Source organism: Choristoneura fumiferana, chromosome 16, assembly GCF_025370935.1.
Source record: "Choristoneura fumiferana chromosome 16, NRCan_CFum_1, whole genome shotgun sequence".
In the NCBI taxonomy this organism is placed as follows: Eukaryota; Metazoa; Arthropoda; class Insecta; order Lepidoptera; family Tortricidae; genus Choristoneura; species Choristoneura fumiferana.
The window spans coordinates 17,538,519-17,563,519 of record NC_133487.1 but is presented as its reverse complement, the minus strand read 5'-3'; the positions used below and the strand labels follow the sequence as shown (position 1 = coordinate 17,563,519).

Sequence of the window (25,001 nt, the reverse complement as noted above, 5' to 3'; positions counted from 1 at the left end):
TGACTCAAATTCACAACAAACCGACGTATAATGCAATCATTTATATGCATCAAAAAAAAGATCATTGAAATTAACTCGCTGACCGTCACATTTTTCCATCTCGTCAGAGCTCAGCGGTGACATAAATCACTGTGACAGTTGACAGTTGACGCGTGAGGGCGCAAGTGACGTGTCAGTGACCCACGAGCGGTTCACGTGAATACATCGGTGACGAAGTTCCCAAGGTGCTCGAAAAGGATTGGTGACAATTAGGAGACTATTAAGGATCATTTACTTTATTTGGCTATGGTGGACTAGTGGTTCGACCTGTGGCCTCTCAAGCAGATCTTGGATTCAAATCCGGACTCGAACCTCAGAGTTTTTCGTTACGCGCGAAATTACATTTGAAATTAACCCAAGCTTTACTGTGAAGGAAAACGTTGGGAACCTGTCAAAACTATGAAGTAGTTCAATAGTGTGTGTAATGTTCCCAATCCACACTGGGCCCGCATGGTAACTATGACCCATTCAGAGGCCTGTGCCCAGCAGTGTAACGTATATAGACTGGGATGATGATTTTATTTAGCTATTGTCATTTTTTTAGCACCTCAGTAATCTTTTCTAACAAAGAAAGTACGAGTATAAATAAAAACTGCTAGTGTTTTTTGTCAAATCAACGATTATACTCATGCTATTACATTAAAAAAAAATTGAGTACTTAAGTTGTACAAAGTCATTCTGACGCATTACCCTATGAACTACTGTTTTGTTTTTCACTGTACTGTTTTGGTTGACTGTACTCGCATTTAGCATCTTAATTTTATATCGTGCCAAATTTTAAGTTTCCGAACACCAAATTACTAAACAACACTTCTCCCTACACCAATACCGCAAACCCCATAAATCAATCACATCATCCACGTAACAAACGTTCTCCGCGCTTAATCAAAACAAATATCTATAAAAGCTAACTGTAAGACGCGTACAACTCTCAATAACTTCTATAGAATTTTACAGGTAAAAAAGCTACGATTAGTGATATGGTTTCCCACGTGCTAGCTGGAAGAGAACCCGGAACGAGCCCTAGCCTCTGAGAACCCAGCTTCTTGCTAGGGACGGGATTCCTTGGAGAAATCACGAAATGTTTTAATTGAAGCGATGGTTTGATTGGTTTGTTTTTAATTGGTGAGAGTCTAATTTGGGGATGATTTTACTGGATACCTACGTGAGTTTGACTAAAAGCTTATGTGAGGGTTTTCCTCGAATTTTTTGACAGATGAAGTCACCCTTTTTGAAACCATATGCTTTGAAAATTGAACAATGTGTTTGATGAACTACGTCGTGGAAGATTTTTTTAAACATTAAAAAAATACAAAGATGTAAATTGACACTTAAATTAACGTACCTACATTCACCACTTTTGGGCATTGGGCACTTTTGAGTCGGCTATGACGCAGAACGGTGGTTTTTAGTTTGTAACTTAGGTTTAGTGTAGTCTGTAGTAGTTTAGGTTTTAGTTTAGGAGAGGATTAAGTTGTTTTTATTTATTTTTTATTTTATTGTGTTTTTTTTATTTTTTTTGTAATGCTGTAAATTTTCATTTATCCATAAATTAATTAATTTATTTAAATATTGAACAGAAAGATTCCACCTTTACTATGACGTCATACGGCGGCATTTCACGATATGCCTAGGAATTTCGTGATCTGGCGGATTGAACGATCAGCCGCCGACATATCGATATCGATTGCCAGCCACACATCTCTATGTTTTACTATCTTCTCGTGGTATAAAATTAAAGACTAGTATGTACTTATCTCACAAATCCCCCTCGCAAGCTCCTATCTTACCCGATTAGTATCCTTCAAAAGGGTCTTTATTTCACGGGAGCTGAGATTGAAAATCCAGGTGACTGCTAGATTAAAATCCTAGTTTGCTAAAGAAACTGTGGTATTGTCTATTGATAGACCACGATAGTGTCGATGTACGTTTAACTGCATAATGCACTGCGCCGGCGCCTCAGGATATTTGCAGTTAAAAAAAAAAGATTTCTGGTTGACACGCGACTTGACTTTTAAAGCAGATTTGCTCATGTTAACTAGTCTTCGTCTCCATATTATCACTTAAGTTCTGAACATACATCATTACGGAACTTAAAAACAGGAGATATGTACGTAAATACAAGGTTTTTTTAATTATTTTGTAATATTTTAATGGGGTAATGGATTAGTTTGACTGAACAAAGGTACTTGTTTTTCATCAGTTTTTTGATTCACAGTGTGTCATGCCTTTGCGCGGTAAACTTTGTATGTTGATGACTGTATTGAAACATAATGTCAACCACAATCAAGAGATCTTAAAACATTTACAGGAGTGTCAAATCAAACTAAAGAAACCTTTATAAGAGTTTCAATCCAGCTGGTTAGCTGAAATTCTGGATTAATTTGAAACAACTACAATAATTTCATGCACACAACGTTGCAAAACAGTAAAACTAAGCCACTCAACCTAACCACAACTCTATACGCAACTCGTAGCGCAGTGAGCGAGGTTTCTAGCTGTTTATCGCATGCTTCATATGCTTTTTTACTGATCAAATACAAGATTTTAGAAGCAAACCAAATTTCAAGTCAATTAGACCACTAAAAGTAGATTAAATTCGGCTTCCACGCACTAACAAAACAGCAAGTAAAAAAAAACTTGTAAAAATGCTTATCGCCCCGCCGGTCGCATAATAGTTATGGCTGGCTGTTATGCTCTCTCTCTCTCGCTCCATGGAAGCACAATATACAAGACCCTTAGCGGTCAAAAATCAAAAGCTTACACTTTATCCCGGAAGCCAAAATCACAACTCACGTATTCCAGAAGCATGACAGCTTAAAAAGTCTAATTGGCCGCACGAGCACGGAAGAATAACTTGCCAACTTTTCTCGGAAAGTTGTATTTAGTCGATAAATAAATATAAATCGTTTTGCTGTCCGTACTCGTCCTTTGGAATCCCGCGTACGATCCTTAAAAGGGAAGGGGTTCTCGCAAAAAGTACGCGTGCGTACGCGCCGGGGATACCAGCTAACGAGGGTTGCTGCGTCTGCACGGGTCAGGGTTGCCCCTTCAAAAAAAATTAAAGTTTTTTTTTACATAAAACTGACCGTGACTGATCCCTATCTCGCCTGATGTAAAGTGCTTAATGCTTCAGTGTAGTGAGGTACTAATGGAGCCATATTAAATCTCTCTTTCTTTCTTTAAGAACTGTCAACACCTTTGAAACGCGTTAGCTATTTTGTGTAGTAATCGGGTTTGTGTGATACGAGGACACGTGTTGGTGTACACGTGTAAGTACATTTTGCCTCCACATCTGTATGAAACACACATGTGTCATACAAATGTCTGTCTTGCACGTAAGATAACAAGGTATGAAGAAAAATGACAAATTAAGATGTCTATTGAAATGGATGGATGCACAAAGATACACCCAAATAAATATTTTTATACACTTTTTGTTAATTATATTTTTGCTCGTCTTAAATTTTCATTCAAACGATATATCTCCGTTTCAGATTTTAAGTCAATTTGATCACTGGAAGTGCGTGACTTGCAAGAAAAATCGTGTAAGCTGCATTACATTGGGAGACCGTAAAACAAACGAGTTTGTAGTGGTCCATCGAGCGCCGCAATGTAATGCAACTTGCACGATTTCTCTTGCAAGTCTAAACTCGGCTTAACAACGCTGCGTTTTCTTGTTTGTACCACCCGAGAAGTCACCATCACCACTCGAGAAGTTGAGAACCCTTTTGCCCCGACGATAATCTATCTTTTCTTCGAGCAATCTGTCCTGTCGATTGCTATTTTAATTTACTCTTCGAGCTATATCGGTGACTCTAGTGCTTCGAAAAATTTCCGTATTCCATATTCTATTTATCAAGCAAAGAAACTCTAAGTTTAGCTCTTTCGATTGTTCTTTGCTTGACTGATCAGTCTAAATGCTTTAAGACCATCAGTAAAGGATCAGTATATTACAAGTACCTAATGCCATCACAAGTTTCTACCTCGTATATGCTTAAAAAAATACGGAAGAGCGCACAAGGCGCATTAACTTCACAATAATGACCATTAGGGGATTTTCACTCCATAAAAATGTGATTAACACGTACTAAACCAAGGTGTTACATTATTCAATACCTCGGTGGTCTTTGATCAGTCAGGCCACATCAATTACTGACCGTCAGTTGGCACCCCGTCGTGATGGTGTAAGAAATATCCTTAGAATAACAGATTGTGTGCCTGTTTGCTAAGTGGGTTAAGTATTTTGCCGTTTTTTGTAGTTTCATTTCATGAAATACTTTAAAACTGTTGAGGAGGAAAACCGTCGAAAAGGATACGTATCGCATCTATAATACTAGGCACAAAAACACAAAATACACTCATCTATAATACCAAGGTGATTCTTTTATACCTATTACTACCGAGTCAAACCATCAAATTCGTCTAGGTGTAATGAGTAGAGTTGCTAAAAGTGGCTCCGAAGCCATAACGTTTCGTGTGCTCTGCCTACCCCATTTGGGAATACAGGCGTGATGTTTGTGTGTGTGTGTAATAATAATGAGTATCCCAAGACCTTTGTGATGTGTGTACATAGAACGTTGTAGCGACAATGCACAAAGATGTCAAAGATGATCGAACCGAAATGAGACGGGACAAGAACCAGCAGAAAAAGAAGAAGCATTTCTCGATAATCATAGGTCCAGCCATCAAGACACTATTATTGACTTAAAGAATTTTTTTAACAAAAAAGTAAAACCGACTCAAAAAAATAAAAATAACAAAAAATGGAACCGGACGTGCTGAGTCACCGACTTCGAGCTAGTAGGTACGTAGAAAAATATTTTCAAGGGTTTTGTAGTCGGTTCCATTTTTTTATCGGTTTTACTTTTTTGTTAAAAAAATCTGTTTTTCACTTTTTAGTGATTTGTAGCCAAAGTACATCTCACAACGATTCCATTAAGCCCAAACACGGCTTAGTTACGTTGTTTTATAACAGAGTTCCGTTGCCTACCTTCCGGCTTCAGCACAAGACCGGTCTGAGTGTCTTTCGGCTGACATGATGATGATGATGAGATGTCGAGTTGCGGAAAACAGCCCGCTAATACCTATACCTATACCTAACGCATTGCGTTTAACGCATAAAACAACCGAGTACTTTACTATTAAGGCTTTTTCTAGTGCAGAATATCGAGTACCTAATCTCTACCGATGCAACATTTTCATCAAAGAACAACTTTGACCAGTTAAATCCCACAAAGTATCCTCGCTCACAACATAATAGGTACGTCACAACAAAAAAAACAAATGCCACCGAACGTCCTTGCATTTCTTACCTCCGATAACAATTAAAATCAAAGGAATCTCCGAAATCTAAGCGATGCCAACATGTATGAGCCGAAACTGGCGTGGTTTTTCATATACAATTAACTGGTAGAGTTACCTAGTGATGTGAATGTTCGCGTTTTCAGTTTTGCAAATACTTATTTACAGCTGATTATGTATGTTTTTTTATATTACGAGTATGTTCCTAAATCACGTTATTGCATTAGTGATACACTGGCCTTTATTCGTGGCTTCGTTCAATGAAACCATTAGATTTGCTATTAGAATAAAAATTTCGAAATTTTAAAAACTTCTTATGGCAGTTTCCAAAAAATACGTTCAAAAATTTGTGATTTATGACGTGAACTTTGCTACCTAGTACTTCAAACTAAAACAGCTTGATGAATGTGGATGAAATTCAGTATCATATGGAAATAAAACGATAATGGAATCAGAATGTACCTATTCAAGAAAAATCTACAGCTGAGACATCATCAAAAAAAATCATGAAAATTTCCACGTTTGTTCTTCATACCACATAAATGAAGACCACAATAATTAGATTTTTTAAGTCCTAAGGTAATTTAAAAAAATCCTAAAATTCCTATTTCACTGCCAGACGATTTCCAGCGAGTGAAGCCTCGAGCAAAGGCTAGTTGAATAGAATCGATTTTTAACCTCCGACGCAAAAAGAGGGGTGCTATAAGTTTGACCGCTATGTGTGTCTGTTATTTGAAATCAGGCTTTCTAGCGATGGTTCTTAAACATGTTTTATCAAAATGGATTTAGCCGTGTTTGAGATATTGAACTTTGAAGTGACAAAGTCGGGGGTTTTTCAACTTTTTGTTGGTTATATTTATTTGTCCCAAGCTCTCGAGTAACTGAAATCGATAACTTTTAAACTTTCCCAAATACTCGTACTCGTAATCCGCATTAGCGAGGATGTATTTGGAAGTTTATTTTGGTTACATCACTAGCTGCCACGCGACAGTCGCTCGACTGTATAAAGGAGAGGCGTGCATACTTTCGTACGGCGAGGCTAACAACTCCCGTCTCTGCTCATCCAGTACTGCTAGAAAAGGACAAATGACCTAGCTATAAAATAGTAGAGTTTCCGCATACGTTGGAGGTTGCAATGTAAACATGAAGAATTCGCCAGTTTCGATTAAAGATGGCGACACGGTATATCGAAAACCAGCCAAGTGCGAAATCAAATAAAAAGGTACTATTCGATTTATTTATTTAATTACAAATTAAGACGGCCGGATAACCCAGTTGCAGTGGTTAGAGACCCAGACTACTAAGCTTGAGGTCCCAGGAAACGGATAAACATATAGGTGCAGGTGGTAGGACCTTGTGCAAGATCCGCCCGGATTGCTACCACCATCTTGCTCGCTAATCCTGCCGTGAAGTAGCAGTGCTTGCACTGTTGTGTTTCGGCGTGGAGAGTAAGACAGCCGGTGAAATTACTGGCACTTGAGGTAACCCATCTTAGGCCTCTAGGTTGGCAACGCATCTGCAATACCCCTGGTGTTGCAGAAGTTTATGGGCGGTGGTGATCTCTTACCATCAGGAGACCCACTTGCTCGTTTGCCATCCAGTCGAATAAAAAAAAAGGTATGATTAAATCAAGCTCTGCTTACCTACTTTGAGACTGAGACTGAGCACTTGTTCAATTTGTTTATTATTATTTTTTATACAAGAAGGGGCAACGAGCATGCGGGTCACCTGATGGGAAGCAATCACCGCCGCCCATGGACACCTGTCAACACGAGGGGCATCACAGGTGCGTTGCCGGACCTTTCAGAGACTGATAAAATAAATATCAAAAATAAATAAATATCACAGCACAATTCACACCAATTGAACTAGACACAAAGTGAATCTTGTAATACCACTTTATACTATTATTGTTTTTAAATCCAATTTATGAAAAGGTGTAAACAAAGACGCCATTAACCCAACCACAGACGTTTAGTGATGTCAAAACCTAGAACCTATTGCAAAATAATTAACTGTTCAGTAAATCGATTAATTTATTAATTGAATAGATCAAAGCATTTTGTCTATTCTATTATTTACAATTCTTGATTTAATTCCAAAGACTGTTTATTCATTTATAAAAGCAGTAAATAGTTTTTTTTAAATTTTAAGGTAGGTAAGTAAATAAAATTCGCTAATTAAATCGAGCATTAATCGACTTTTAAAATATCAAATTTTCCACCATCTCTACGCGAGTCTATGCTCTGTTAGTAGCATTACATGTCATGTTTCATTCAAGAAATAACGTCAGATTTTGACGAAGGTTATTCAAATGAAAATTATATACTGAAATCAAGTTAATTTTGGAGAAAAAAGTGATTAGACATCCAATTAAAAGACACAAATTGTAGATAAATATGTTATTGATTCGATCCAGTCGGTGTTTATACAAGATTTTTTAACAAATCTGTTTGTTTACACTTTTTAAAAATTCTATTGATATACCGTATACTTTCACTATGCCGATTGTTGTACATTAAACTGAGTCATTAATGAGTCCCCTCCGCACGCGGTGTAAATTGGGCTTAAGGTCATAAAAAAGAATTGAAATATGACACAAGAGAAAAACACGACCGCGCAATTGGCTAAAAAGAAAATAGATTATTGCAGAGATGGTTGTACAGAAAGGGTTGATGAGTACCGTAATTTTGCGTAAAGCTTGCGAAGACACGAAAAAAATATGATCATTGATAGTGGAAGGGGTGATAAGTATATCACCAGATGGTGAGCGGTTGTGTTGCACTGAGGATGAGTGAGGTGAGTGAGGTGGTCGTTGGTTTATATGATTTGTGCGTGTTCTTACAGCGTGACCATAGACGTAGCTATCATAAGGTCGCGGGTGTACTAATCAATTGTTTTTTTTTATATTAGTTTATGGTCGATATGGACCTCAGCAAAGTAACGCCTGATTCAATAAACCGTTATCTACTGTTTATTGTCGTTCTACTCTATGATAATCAATCTATCCTTTTCTCGAAGCACTGTTAGATTGTAGCCCGTAGAGCTCAATCATTTCATTTGACATACCGTCACGACAGATGTCGCCTGTCATTAGAAATCATTAGGAGTAATTCTTCGGTGGACCATGATCATGTATCATATACTTTTTGTGTCGTTTTTAAACGATGACTTGGATTTATGAGCGTTTTAGAGATATAGTGTGGCTGTTACTTGATTACCTCGCCCATAGATCGAAGGTTATTCTGACCAGATACCACTGTTAGAACTAAATCGGAAGCCACATTCATTGAATGTACCTATAGTCTGGGTTAGAGAACCTGACTACGAAACCCGAGGTCCCGGGTTCGATACAGTCTGAGCAGATTTTGTATGAAACAAAAACGTTTGTTCTCGAGTCTTGGTTGCTTAATATACGTTTACACATATTAGAGAGAGAGAGAGAGAGAGAGAGAAGAGAGAACACACATATTCGATACACATAAAAATACATTAGATGGAAAGAATAAAAAATAACATTGAATTATATTTATGAAGTTGGTCGATGTAGGTTAAAATAAGTCATTAATGAGTCCGCTGCGCTCGCGGTGTAAATTGGGCTTTAGGTCTGTAGTTTAACAAGTTAGAGGACCTAGTTGTTGACTCCTTTTCAAGCATTCCGATCGTTGATTTCTCTAGTACATATTATTATCATTTTTGCCCCTGGCTACCCCTTCAGCCGTACAGTGACGTCGCAATAACAATTTGGAACCGGTTACTGCGCCGGAGTTGTCACCGACTGCTTCATTACTATACTGCAGCGACGCGCATCAGCCGGACAGACGGACGGACGATACAATAAGATATTTACAAGCGATTCCGCGGAACTGGCGCGTGCAGGGTTGTCGGTTGACGGAATTAACTTAAGATTTATAAATTAAAATATATATTTTGTCTCTTTTGAGTATTTCTGTTTTGTCTCTTTACCGCACCTAATTTTCACTGTCTGCTTATCCTCTATATAACAAAATGTTTTCTCATAACTAGGTTAGCTGAAAAAGATCTCTTTTTAGGGATAAGCTCGCCTTTGTTGTCCTCTCTATGTATTTGTATTTTTATTTTTATGTGCAATAAAGAGTTTACATACATACATACAAAACAGTGACCTAACCTAACCTGGGTAATATTATAAAGGTAAGATTTATTAAGAGACTAGCCGTTGCCCGCGACTTTGTCCGCGTAGAATTCGTTTATCGCTATCCCACGGGAACTATGGTTTTTTCTGGGACAAAACTATCCTATGTAAGGACATAGGAACATGGGGGGAAGGCCTCGGTACTCAAACAATCTGAAAGATCTAATGCGAAAGTTTGTATGTTTGTTTTTTGTTTGTTTGTTACCTACTCAAGTCTAAACCGCTGAATCGATTTAAATGAAATTCGATGTACAAATAGTTTGATTCCCTAAAAGGACATAGGATAGATTTTATCCCTGAAAATTGCATTGTTCCCGCGGGATAGCGATAAATAAATTCTACGCTGACAACCGCTAGTATACTGTGGGGACTGTAACTTGGTAAGAGCTTAGGTACTGGGGATCAACGCGCGTGACTTTAAACTGTTAAGAAATAAATAGCATCTTCAATAATTAATTAATTATATTTTATTTTAGAACTTCGTAGCACTTATAAATATTTAAAAAAAATGGCACCAGCCGCTTAAGCTATCGGGAGCAATTTGCTCTCGGCATGTAATACCCGCTGTCAATCTAACCTGCCAGGTGGTCAGTTTTACCACCTGCCAGCGGTATACAGCCTAGTTCCTACAATACTATAAAAAGGTATCGTTATACTCCTAGTCGTAGCCTAACTTTAATAAGATACTTGATTTTGACTCAATTTTACAAGAGCGCATCCCGAACGCAAGTTTTCTTATTGACAACCCTAATTGGTACTGCCCCTTCGTCCATACGTACGTCAAACGTTCCCGCTTCTTGTTATCATCTTATGTACATATTTATTTATTTTGGCATTATTGTATTACCATTGTTAGATAAAAAAAGTGTTGCATTTGGTTTATAAAGATGAGCTTTGGTCCTGATTTTGAATTTAATTGTATTGGTTAGATATATTGTTTAGCTTTGAACATTCTGGTTGAATATTGTTTCAAATATCACTTTTCCTTGGCTATTTGTTAAAGCAAAATAAGTTTTTTTTGTTGTTTTGTTTTGTTGTTATTTTGTTGAAGCCAAGTAGCTTAATCATTTATTTTTTTATTATTCAACTGAATGGAAAACGAGCAAGTGGGTCTCCTGATGGTAAGAGATTGGGGTATTGCAGATGCGTTGCAAACCTAGAGGCCTAAGATGGGATACCTCAAGCGCCAGCAATTTCACCGGCTGTCTTACTCTCCACGCCGAAACACAACAGTGCAAGCAGTGCTGCTTCACGGCAGGATTAGCGAACAAGATGGTGGTAGCAATTCGGGCGGACCTTGCACAAGGTCCTTCCACCTGCATGTCATGGCAATCTGTACAGTAATTAAGGCGTGAAAGTGGAAGAAACAAATGAACAAATTGATTTTATTTATACTGTACCTACAATTTTAACCTTGTTGCAAGTACAGTCAGCAAAAAGCTTGTATTAGAAATAATTATTTTAACAAAAACATTTTTCGGCTGATAAACTGACTATACTGATTCTTATTCTATCACATCTAATGGAAAATACAGATGAGGCCAAAGGTGAAGCTTACTAGTTCAGCAATAACCTAACTGTCTAGCCTAGTTATAGGTTACTAGGTTTTGCCCGCGGCTTCGCCTGCGTGGAATTCGGTTATCGCGCGATGTTACCTCGGGAACTGTGCATTTTTCCGAGGCAAAAGTAGCATATGTCACTCTCTGGCCCATAAACTATCTCTATGCCAAAAATCACGTCGATCCGTCGCTCCGTTTCGAAATGAAAAACGGACAAACACACACACACTTTCGCATTTATAATATTAGTATGGATATAGGTCCAAAAATACAAACAACTACGATTACTACCTAAATGAAGCTACAATGCAAAATTAGCTTTTAAAGCGATACCTCGCATTCAAAAAGCAAAATGAATGGCCTCCGAATAATATACAGTGCATCATTCATTATACCTTAAATTAACACCCACCAAACAATCAGTACACATTGTAGTAAGAAGTAAAGACGGTATTAATCCTTTAAAAAACACCGCTGAAAAAACTTAGTACGGTAAAATTTAAATGGTTTTTAAGTCGATGGAAGTTGGTGCGGCCACGTACTTAACAGGGGCCCGTAGATGCAAATTTTAATTAGTACAAATTTTAATTGGCAACGGAGAATGAAAGTTGAAGTGGCAATAGGCGGGCCAACATCTCTCAAAGAACAGATAACTTGGAGGAGAAAAGAGGCGGAGAAAAGCCCTTGAGAGGCGGCCGCGAACCGGAAGACGAAGCGTTAACAGGTGAACTGACGATATCGTGAGAGTTGCTGGCTGTTCGAATCCCATCCATCGATTAAAAAATCTTTTTCATTATTAAAAAAAACTCTTTATTTTGTTAAAATTACTAGTTCAAGATGAAATTATTTAAATTCGTTTTCAAATTAAAACAAATTAGAACTGTTCAACGTAAAATCAAGTCTACAGGCAAGTACCGTCTAGCTCTAGCAATACGGTATTTGTCAACTCCTGATTTTGCCATATCTTAATATTATTATGAAAATATAGATATACAGATAGTGTTTAGCGAACAGAAAATTTAAATCAGTTGAAAATTGGATTTATAGTGATTTTTTGAAAAATCTATATATCTGTCTCTTTCTCAAACGCTTTTCTCTATGCAGCAAGTAATGGCGGTACTGGCGTGTAACGTCACATGCCAGTATGTCTTTCTCTGTCTAATCTTGAATTTCAAACCTTTATAACTTTGTTATTTGTAAAGGTAGCTTAAAAATTGTTTTTCTATTCGATAACAGGCATTGCGTAGTTTTAATTTATAAAACATATACAAAATAGTCAAATACCGTATTGAACAGAGTTAAGGTAGGTATTACAGCGATTGCTTAAACATTTATAGTCGACTTAGAGATCATCCTTACTCAAACGACCCACCAGAGGAAATATATGCCAGCCCTAGTGCAATGACTTTTACTCAAAGAGTTTATAAACGACATAGTAATCCAAATTCGAACAATATCTTTACTACTATAACTGGAAGAGATCCCTTTAACCTTTTTCTTGGTATTGTATCTTATAGGATACATAATTTTAGGTAATCTTTTGTAATATTTTTTTTACGTTATTTTTGTTAGCCCCACAAGAATCGAACGAGGCTTGAATTCAGTAGGTACACTTGTTCCAACTTGCCCAGAAAAGAACTAATGGATAACCTCACTTTTATATACCGGATGTGGCCTGTAATACGAGCAATAAATTAAAACATAGGTCGTCCTCGTCAAACTGAACAACTTAGTTCAACGACTTTTAAAAATAATGGAGTCTTTAGATTTTCCCATTTTCATACAAATTAAATACTGCTATCAATGTACGCCATCCTAGAATACAACTGACATCGCCTATATCACCCTACATACAACAAGCATTTTGCTTTACATTGCTTCTTCGCATAAACTTAAGTGTTATAAAAATTAAAAAAATATATATTTTTAAAAGTCGCTGAACTAATGTCGTTCAGTTTAACGAGTATGATCTATGTTTTAACTATTTGCTCGTATTACAGGCCACACCCGGTAAACGAGTATATATCTCTTTCTCTTATTAACTGTTGATTTCATGTCTTTCATGTGCGTTGACGTGGTGGCCGAGTGGTTTGACCTATTGCCTCTCAAGCAGAGGATCGTGGGTTCAAACCCCGGCTCGCACCTCTGAGTTTTTCGGAATTCATGTGCGAAATTACATTTGAAATTTACCACGAGCTTTACGGTGAAGGAAAACATCGTGAGGAAACCTGCACAAACCTGCGAAGTAATTCAATGGTGTGTGTGAAGTTCCCAATCCGCACTGGGCCCGCGTGGGAACTACGGCCCAAGCCCTCGCATTCTGAGAGGAGGCCTGTGCCCAGCAGTGGGACGTATATAGGCTGGGATTATTATTATTATATATTATATTATTACAGGCCACACCCGGTAAACGAGTATATATCTCTTTCTCTTATTAACTGTTGTCATCAAATCTGGTGACGCTTGCCTACGGGACCCTAAAACCACCTCGAGGCAGATGTACACTTGACTCCGTGGAGATATTAATCACACTTGTTACTCGCGATCAGCTGATAAGGGACGAATAATAACGCCCCTGAGACTTACTGCGGTAACAAATTGGCCGGCTTTTTTTTAAGTCGGATAAATGTCGAGTCTTAACTAATTTCGAGTGTGAGTGCAAGAAGGTAAATACTTTAAATTGTAATTAAATGATCTGACAACAAAAATGTGCCCACGAAAATAATACGGAATAGGAGCTCGAATAATGACCGAGTACGTTTGGTAATAACAATGCAGATCCATGGGTAATTTTTGTGTTATTTAATTTAATTTTAGTTTTAACTTTATTTAAGTGGTAAAAAATAATTGTTATTTTTTTCTATTTTAACATTTGTGTTTTTGGCTATCGCATAACTGTGAATTATTAAGGATAAATAAATAAAAGTTAATGATTGAAAGAAAACTTACAACATATTGTGTGTAAAAAATTATTAACAATGACCATGTAGATTTTGTATGAAATATACCTCTTAGAGTTTCTTGTTGGTTTCTTCCTAATTTAGAATTAAAGAAAAAAATTGCCGGCTGTTTATAAAAAAATAACCATTGCTTGATAAACTTCTCTAGAATATTGCAAAATCAACTCTACGCGAAAGCATTTAGATTCAACACGGAAAATACATGGCTACAGAAGTAGCGAATGCCTCACGAATTATCAAATTCAAATTTGACACTTAAGATAACGTAACTATGCTCCATTGAACTTATTTATGATCAGGACGTCGAATCAACAAGTCATTTCTCTTTTGTTTTAAAACCACTTGATAGGTATAATTTCCTAAATTTTACCTATATGCGGAACCCTCTGCGCGCCAGTCTGACATGCCCTTTGCCGGTTTTTTATCCACATGCACCAGCCCTTACCTGAAACAAAAATCCAACGTCAAAAACAAAATTCAAAAACAAAAGTGGCCACTAAGAAAAACATTTGACCAGCGGAGTCAAAAAAAATTGAAAGTCTCTAATTGATCAGTGGCAATAATGACATATTTATGTCTCAAAGTAAAAACCCAGTTATTAATAATTTGATATTAAACTAGCGGACACGATCGTCTCATAGCCACCGGCGCCTGCGCTCTTGTAGCTGTAAAAACTATATCATAAATGCGCTTTTGATATTCTGGGATAGGAATTTTTGGACAGTCAACGTGAAATTGATAGATGGTTTTAACGACGAACCGATACCACCCAAGCATGAGCCGTATCTTTAACCCGTGATGCAAAAAGGGGTGTCATACGAAGACGCGTTATTTTGACAAAATGAGAAATTAATGACATTGTAATAAGAACCACGGCACGCGTCATCGTGAATGACTCTACCTATAAAATTGTAACTTGTATATATATTTGTGTATCTATCAGTCTGCATGTGACATCCTATATAGATCCTAAATTGATGAACTGATATTGTTGGATTTTTATGTTCGTGACTTATGTTGATTTAAGTCGGCTTCTGTATGACGTACGCAACGCTACGCGGCAAGCTTTATTTAATTTTGAATGTTTGTAAGTTACTTATCTTCTTATTTTGCAAGAGGTATTTCACCTACTTTAAGTTTTATTGGATTTCCTTGGATAAGAATATTATTATGTCGATATAATGACAATTTATTTCATTCAACAAAAAAAAAAGTATATGTAGCCTGCAATAAAGGCTGCGTTAAAATGATTTTCCACACAAAAAATGTTACAATAAAATATTTAACTTTAAACAAAAAAATCAAAATATTTCGAATTTTAAACGACGAATTCCCTTTAACATTTTCTCGTGCAATTTGATCTTCCGTTCTTCCATATACTAGAATTTCACTTATCACAAAAGATACAGCAGGATAGTGAAGCAAAAACTTAAATATGACAGCGGCATAGCATTACGTTCTGTAGAATTCATCTTCCATACAAAATGTTTTGCGTCGGCAGCACAGGGGAATATTTTCGTGTGTATTATACCCCTTAATGTGACAGGCTGAATGTATTACATTTGGTTTATGTTATTTTTGCCAGCCCTGCTTTTGGGCGATCTTTGTTTTTTAAGGAACTTGTCACACTGGCAGGGGAGAGCGAACGACAAATGAAGATTTTAAAATGCACGTAAAAGTACGCCAATTACCTAAACACACCAAATTTCGTGAAATACATCCTCATTCTTTGACTAAGTACACCATAAAAAGAACCTGTTTGTAAAAAAATTGTTCATACATCACTTTTGTGTTTTCAGAAATAAGTGCATTTAAATAAAAAGATAAATAAATAAAATAAATAACTCAGAAGAATAGTTTACTGATCTTGCAACCGGATTTTCAAAATCAAGTTTATGGTTTTGCTTGTCACGCTCGCGCCTGTCCGAGTGCCCAGCCTAACTAAATCTTCTTGACAAGTTTGTCGCAGCCTACAGATGCGTCTACTATATCGCTTCACCTGCTACTCACTTCTAGCCTCTAGTCAGACAGCTGCCGTAATGATGGACACCGAAATGTAAATACATAAAGTTATAAGTGACAGAAGATTGTTAATTTTTCGAATTTAAAGCGTTTTCAAAGTAACGAAAGTTTATGTAATTTTATTAAATCTTTTTATGAAACGACTCAAGCTAATGTGATGAAATGAATGTATTTTGAACATTGTTATTTTCTTCTGGCTTTTATTTTAAAAGATTTAAAGTGTTACGGACAGATTATTTTATTATTAAATCAAAGAAGGATGAAAATAAAGGAGTAACGTTTTGTCGTCTGCTATTATTAATGCTATTTTGCACTACAATTTAATTAAGACATTAAAAATCCCATGCCTGAGAAATGTAATTAAATATGGCTGATCAAATAGATACGAATTCAAATTTGTTATCAAGAAGACAATATTTGTATCTAAGGTAAGACCGGAAGGCGAAGCGTCAGGCCTCCTCCCACTAGGTGGACTGACGGCACCGCGGGAGTAGCGGGCCGTGGACGCAAGTGGCGAGTTGTCATTCATGGGACGCTCTAAAGGGGAGGCTTTTGTTCAACGGTGGACGTCTTCTGACTGATGATGATGATGAGTAAAAACTTTAATAAATGTATATGTCGGCGGCCGATCGTAAAATTTCATGATATGCCTAAACGTTGGTCAGGCCACGATGTGCCTGAGAAACAATACGGCAGATCGATTAGAGCAATGCATTCGTCGATATTCCTAGATCTGTACCGGGCACATCGTGATATGTCGAAAACAAGAAAAATTTAGGCATGACGAGCGAAACGAGGAGTGGTTAGTATTTATGCCAGAACCGATATGGCGGCGTTTCATAATATATCTAGGAATTTCATGATCTGCCTAAACTGGCCAAATCATGAAATTTAATGATCTGCCTAAACGTCACTAGGCAAATCGTTAAACGGTGAGTTTTCAATGATATGGCGGATGTCCCTTAGCCAATTCATGAAATGGCGCCATTTCACGATGTGCCTAGGAATTTCGTGATCTGGCGGATTTAACGATCGGCCTCCGACATATACAAGTGGCTAACATTTCCTACTAATTACATCATTGTTTTTACTTAAAAACAAAATGCTTTTCACCATTAAGGGATCGCTCAGAGACGAGTTATATTAAGCTATGCATTAATAAATATATCTACTATCGACTATCCATTAGTTAGTTGCAGATCATCGGTTTGATCAAGAAGTATGTTATCTAATTAGCGCATTATATCTGCGGTTAACCGTGACACGCCGGGCCACAGACTAAAGATATTATAGATAAGGCAGTTGGTAGTCATCATCCCAGCCTATATAAGTCCCACTGCTGGGCACAGGCCTCCTCTCAGAATGAGAGTGGGTTGTGAACTGAAACAATTACTTTGCTCACCCGCGACCTTAGGATAGCTACGTTTATGCAAGAAATGTGTGTTTATGCAGTTCCTCCATCTCCACACTGTCAGAAAACATGCAAATCACACAAACCCTCTACCGCCCCTACACTACACTGACGTGTTTCGAACTCAACCAGAGCTCATTCACCAGCAGTATGTCCTTACAGTGTGGAGACGAAAAGACGGCATCTTTATCCGTAAAATAAATTTAATTAATTGATGGTGAAACATGATTCATGTGCGGAATTACATTTGAAATTTACCACGAGCTTTGCGGTGAAGGAAAACATCGTGAGGAAACCTGCACAAACCTGCGAAGAAATTCAATGGTGCGTGTGAAGTTCCCAATCCGCACTGGGCCCGCGTGGGAACTATGGCCCAAGCCCTCTTGTTCTGAGAGAGGCCTGTGCCCAGCAGTGGGACGTATAGGCTGGGATGATGGTGAAACAGGGGGTTAGAGATTTGACGTGGGTGTTTTAATGCAACGTTATTATTAACGTATAACATACGAACGTACACATGTGGCTTTTATAATCCACAATGTAATTTTCGGGAATTCCCATGGGAATTTTGGCTAAATAGACCTACTAACTGGTTTCCGCGCGCAAAACCATGGGTAACTAATTGTTTATATTTTGATGTCCCGTCTATATCTTTCATAGTGCACAGCAAAGTACTACTTCGTAACTATACTGTCTAAGTGCCACAAGGCGCCGTGATTAAATCAATTAAAGCGTAAATGCAATGAACTTCAATAATCAAAATCGATCAGCCATACAAAATGTCGGTATTACAGCAAAAAAATACGCATTTTAAGTAATAATTCACGCAAACCGATACGAAATGGTTGCAGACCGAATAAACCAAGCGCCTAAAAACTGCATTATTAAGGAATCAGTAATAATTGAAGTTTTTCATCATCGTCATACGTACTCCTTGTAACTTTCTTTCTGTGTACTTGCTTTCTGTATCGCTTACTATTTCTGGTGTACAATATGGTCATTATATTGTATTCTATTGTACTCGTATGTTTTCAAGAAATGTTACGATAGCAAAGTTATTATATAATTAAGTAAGAGGTCAGTACAATCACCTGCATTAATATTTGCTACAGCGGAGTGTGCAAAAATATCTGACACGTCGTATCGGCCCTAGAAATAGAGTAGTATCAGATAAATATTGATGCACGCTTTATTGTGTCAGATATTGGTAAGAGCGTACTCCTACCTAAAAGGCCGGCAACGCACTTGTGACTCTTCTGGTGTTGCAGGTGTCCATGAGCGACGGTAATCGTTACAATAAGGCAATCCGTTTGCTCGTTTGCCCCCTACGCCATAAAAAATTTAGGTGCTGCGTACACTGTTGTCACATAAAAACTAACCAATACGTTATTTCAAAAGTAAAGAAAAAATAAACTAAAACTATTATAATTATATAAGAATTGTATTTAACTAACCTTAAGATTAGCAGAGCTAAATATGACTATCTAGATGAGGTGTCTAAATATTAACGGAACTATTTCGCTATTTTAAGGTTATTCTTTTGCTTTTTTAACCCTAGACCGTGCAAGCGACCAGTGTCTTATATACTTATTAACTATATCATTGACCAAGATCAATGTATCTTTTTCTTATATGACTATAAAACAAGGCAGTCATTTAACCACCAATATCAAATCATCGCAATGTTTTACATTTTAAATCATTTTACAATACCCTTTCTTTGCAACAATAACGTAAACATGCACTTAAAGCAATTTATTGTTCGCGGGCACAATAAATCGATAAAAGAATCGCATAAAATTTTGAAACAAATTCAATACAATTCAATAAAATGTATAATCGATGGAAGCTTATTTTGGTACCTTGTCACTATAATCCACTTAACACTTTCCCTTGTATGCTAGGAGGCAAGGTAAAGTGACAGAGTTGCATCGTTCGAATAAGAAACAAAGATGGGGTTCATTCTTCGGTGATCCACATTTTGTGATAGTGTCATTCGGGTATGAGTTTATGATTGATGCCCCAAAACTCGATTTTGAATTAATACGTGAGTCGAGACGAGTCGATATACAGTTTATTTTCGTATGGGCGCTGGTTTAACCGATTATAATCGATTACGAGTTTTGCGGGTTTGTTTGATGGACTTAAAGTTATGAGGATTTTTGTTTATTTATTATGACTGAATAAACAGTGCTGACGGGTATGTATTAAAATGATATGTGTTTTGTCCATTATACCTAAAAGAATTATTTTTATATAATTCTTTTGAGATGATATTTAACTTGCCGTGTTTGTTGGGTCAAATCTTGCAAGTTCATTTTGACCCATTTCCAATGATCGGATTGACTTGAAATTTAGTAGGTATACGTATGTAAGTTTGATAACAATAGAAGTACATCCAAAAAAAGTACAGTCAGCAAAAAAGCTTGTAATAAAAATGTTTTTTACAGAAACATATTAGTAGATAATCTACTGGATTCGGACTGTGATATAGTAAAAACGAATACAATATATTTCAACGTATTAAGTCGAAGACTGACGGTATAAGAAAAGAGGTTTATGTGATCGAAAATTTTCGAATAGTGATTAAATCTATTGAAATATTTATGTTATGATGACTCCGGAGTATCGTCATAATTCCAGAATCGAATTTCTTCACAAAAACTTGAAATATGTTGTATAAATCATATTATATCAAGATGGACTGGATATGATGAAATATTTTGGCTTGTGTTAAACCATAGTAAAATAGTTTTTATGTGAATAAGTTATGTGTTTTTAAAATGATAATTACAATGATACTCCGACATTGCATTATATTAAAAGTCGGATTAATCAAAGTACTGTTAAAATATCAGTAAATTTGTAAATGTTTTATTGAAATAAAATATTTCAAAAGTTGTTTAAAACAGTTTTTTGACAATTTTATTATTATGCAGGCATATAAAATATATCAAAATTAGATGTCTGTCGATTCTTTTGCTCAATATAAATAAATATTGACATAAAAAAGTTTGTCATATGTTTTTCTTGAACTCGCTACTCATCGCTGGCGCATTAAAACAAGTTCTAAAAGCACTCAAAGCAAGGAAGCAATGTACAAAACATTGTTTCTGAGAGCCTGATGTTTTTCGAACTTATTTATAGCGAGATGCACCCCGGGATACTAAAGTTTGCTACTGGAAAAACAAGAGCTACGCGTTAGGGTGTCCACAAACGCTTGTGACTGAAAAATACAAACTTAAATACTGAAACAGAGGCCTCCTTAGCCATCGCTTTCACCATCTCTTTCGCTCACCATCTTACACCGTTAGACAGAAATAAATAGTGAATGCGATAGCAAACGTCCACGTGATAGACAATACGGCGTCAGGACTTTATCGCTCAAAACTACGCCCTATTTGACAACTGACGCAGAAAAGAGTGTCTTATGTTTTTTTATTATCTGTGTATTTTGTTTTGTATGGAGATTCTGGTAGTAGGGTCTATGTGGGTTGGTTGAGAATAAAATGCTTTATCCCGAAGCCACCGATGTAATATCTATCCTATCTTAATACTTTTAAATGAGCAATACTTGTATAAATAAATAAATATCACGGGACACTTGACACCAATTGACCTAGTCCCAAAGTAAGCAAAGCTTGTGTTATGGGTATATATTTATATAATGAGAATCTCGAAAACGGCTTCAACGATTTCGATAAAATTTGATATGTAGGGGTTTTCGGGGATGAAAAATCGACCTAGCTTGGTCTTATCTCTGGGAAAACACTTACTATCGATTTTTAGCCCGAGCAAAGCTTGGACGCTTAGGTACTTCTATTCGATCAGTCACTTCGATTATTAGAAAATTTGAGCATATATATTTTTTCAATCAAACAAAAATTACAAAGATGAAGCGCATCAAAGTTCGGGAGGGGGGGCCCGTGAGCCTGTGACGTCACGCCGTGCTAAAAAGTATCGCAAGGCGTAACGTCACGCGGATCTTTATCTGGCTATAATTTTCATATTTTTTTTGTTTAATTGACAAAAGAAAAATTCGTGTCCAATATTTTCTTTTTTCGTAACGGAATAATTAGATTTTATTTACGAAAAAGACTATTTAAACCTACTCCCTTTGATATGGAGCTGTCCCTCTTGTCAGTACCTACAAGATGGTTATAGTCAAGGTCACAGGGCAAAGTCGGTAACCGAGATGGTCCGATGACGATATTGTGTCCGCGGGTCTAACTGACGGACTAAAATAGACTATTTAAACTTGTGATATGGAGCTGTCCCTCTTGTCAGTACAAGATGGTCACAGTCAAGGTCACAGGGTGAAGTCGGTAGCCGAGATGGTCCGATAACGATATCGTGTCCGCTGGTCTAACTGACGGACTTATGACTATTTAAATTTTTGATATGGAGCTGTCCCTCTTGACACTGCAAGATGGTCCAGTCAAGGTCACAGGGTAAAATCGTTAGCCGAGATAGTCCGATAACGATATCGTGTTCGCGGATCTAACTGACGGATAATAGACTATTTCAATTTTTGATATGGAGCTGTCCCTCTTGTCAGTACAAGATGGTCACAGTCAAGGTCACAGGGTGAAGTCGGTAGCCGAGATAGTCCGATAACGATATCATGTTTACGGATCTAATTGACGGACTAATAGACTATTTAAATTTTTGATATGGAGCTGTCCCTCTTGTCACTACAAGATGGTCCAGTCAATGTCACAGGGTAAAATCGGTAGCCGAGATATTCCGATAACGATATCGTGTTCGCGGATCTAACTGACGGACTAATAGACTATTTAAATTTTTGATATGGAGCTGTCCAGGTCACAGGGTGAAGTCGGTAGCCGAGATGGTCCGATAACGATATCATGTCCACGGATCTAACTGACGGACTAATAGACTATTTAAATTTTTGATATGGAGCTGTCCCTCTTGTCACTACAAGATGGTCACAGTCAAGGTCACAGGGTGAAGTCGGTAGCCGAGATGGTCCGATAACGATATCGTGTCCGCGGGTCGCGCATTGTGGCGGGCTGATGGCGTGCATGCCAACCTGCCGCGTCACCGATAACGAATGATCGCGTTTGAAAATTGAATTATTTTTTAGGATTCTCTACATAACTCATTTACTTACCGAAGTATAGAATTAACTCTGCTGGAAACAAGGAAATCTACTAAAATCAGGTCCGTTGCTATCAGATACGAAACAAAAGTTCTCGACTGCTGGCGCATATCTCGCTCAAACACATAGAATAGCGGTGCAAAAAAGGGTATATATTGCGGCCTGCGTTTTGGGAGCGATGCCTGTAGGTGACGTCTCTAGACGACGTTTGCCTCGTAGGGAAGTTGTTTGGTTCATTTTAAGTTATGGTGATGGGATGTTTTTCCTTGAAATATAATTTCAATATAAAAAAGGAAGCCTGTGTAGTTTAATTTTGTCGTCCCACAGACAAGACCTTTCAGGAACGCAAGGAAGTATTGAGTTGACATGAATATGAAATCATAGGCAGATAAGACTATGGTCTCTTGCAATCAAACCAAAGCCAAAGCCAAAAATAAGTTTGAATCAAATGGTGCGTGCCGCAAGAAATTTGGCACATTTTTTTTCTATTATATATTCAATAAATAAATAATAATTATTATTATTACAAATTCAGAAAAAATCAAAATGAATTTAGATATTCAACGAAAAAATGTATTAGCCACACGGTATACGTAAAAAATAAGGTTGATTATCATTATCTACAACGATTTCTTTTTAAACCAGAACAACGGAGATTGACAACATAGTTATCATACGACAAAGTATTTCTCAAAATTACGACTTGTTTGTCGCTCCCATGCTCTCACACTTCCAAATCTCTTTCCTATAGCTACCATTTTAAAGACCATTATCCCATCCACTTTTGGACCTCGTAAATAAATTCAGTTTTTCGTAATAGTATTCGCAAGCAATCCATCGTTTGTCACCCACTAACAATAATGATGATTTGTTAGTTCGTCTGTCTGTGTCACAAAAACTTGTAGAATGGACGTTCACTGGAAATAATGAGTAAAGTGCGAGTCAGACTTACGAGTTGAAGCTTTAAGAGCTTTCATCATCTTTAGCCTACGGGAGAAGGAGTTAAGAATTTGCCCGAAACATTTCAAGTTAAACTCAATTTAAGATGTAAGTTATCCGGTTTAGTGCACTATCTTTAGCTAACATATGTAACAGTGTTCACACGCCTTCTCCCAAATTGAGAAAACTTGATAAATAGTGACTGGGAACTTCATCATCATCATCATCATATCAGCCATAGGAGGTCCACTATTGGACATAGGCCTCCCCCATAGACCTCCAGTTGCCTCGGTTAGTAGCAGCTTGCAGCCACCGTGAACCCGCGACTTTAACCAGGTCATCCGTCCATTTCGTTCTACGCTGCGCTTCCCGATCCGCGGTCTCCGCTCGAGAACCTTTCGGCCCCAACGACCATCTGTTCTCCGCGCTATATGGCCTGCCCATTGCCACTTCAACGAGCTAATTCGATTGGCTTGGATTGGCTTGCGCTTGGGAACTTTATACACACCTTGATTGCACGTCAAGGATTACCATCATCATTAGCAGAAGACGGCACGTGAAGGATCCGTAAAAACATAGAGATCTAGGTGCTGGTGGCTAAACCCAACATCATCGGCGTAACAAAATCACACAGACTTCGCTGGTTCAGCCACCTACTACGAATGGGAGAGGATCGGGCTGCCAAGACGTTGGCCCGTTGGGCGACCCAGGTACCGCTGGGAGGACAGTGCCCAGGCGGCTCTTCGACGTCTTCAAGTCGACGACACGAGGCTGCGCACGATTGGGACAGATGGCATGTTCTCGTTTCGAAAGCCAAGACCCTCTTTGGGTCCCTGAGCCAAATTAGTTAGTTATTAGCCGTAGGACGTTCACTGTTGGACAATAGGCTTCCCCCAAAGACCTCTAGTTGCCTCTAGCGGCCTGTATCCACCGTTAACAAGGTTGGACGGATCCGTCCATCTCGCTGGCGAATGTCCGACGCTGCGCTTGCCGATCCGCGGTCTCACAGCCATCTGTTGCAACGTTAAGGATAATATGTAATAATATTTCATTATATATTGCACTTTGATAATCGAGCAAATATCAACCCCTTCTACAAAAATGTGCACCCATCATGTTCCCAAAAAAGTAATAAATAATTCACTTTTACCAATAACGCCTTAATGAGACAGCATGATGTATACAGCGCAAGGAGTCGCGAGAGAGCGAGAAAAACAATGAGAGCAATAAATCAATGCGACTTTGTTGACACAGGTTATGACTCAAACCTTAATACATAAGGGTGAGCGGGTTCGAATACTCGCGCAAATTAGACGCTCTATTAAACTTTCGCTTTTCTTAATTAATAGCAAATTCGGGACTTTGTTATCATCATCTGATGTCTGTGGGCGAACATGTCGCTCTCGCATCGGTCTAGTCAGCCACCAAAGACGTTGTGCACAGGCAACACGCCAAAATTCGTCTGGAACAGACG

At 37.7% G+C, this 25,001-nt stretch overlaps 1 protein-coding gene across 2 annotated transcripts in view; it reads right to left on the bottom strand.

Annotated features, from left to right (window-relative positions):
- Positions 1-25,001, bottom strand: part of bs (serum response factor blistered) — a 308,064-nt gene that overhangs the window by 32,833 nt on the left and 250,230 nt on the right. The window lies entirely within an intron of this gene.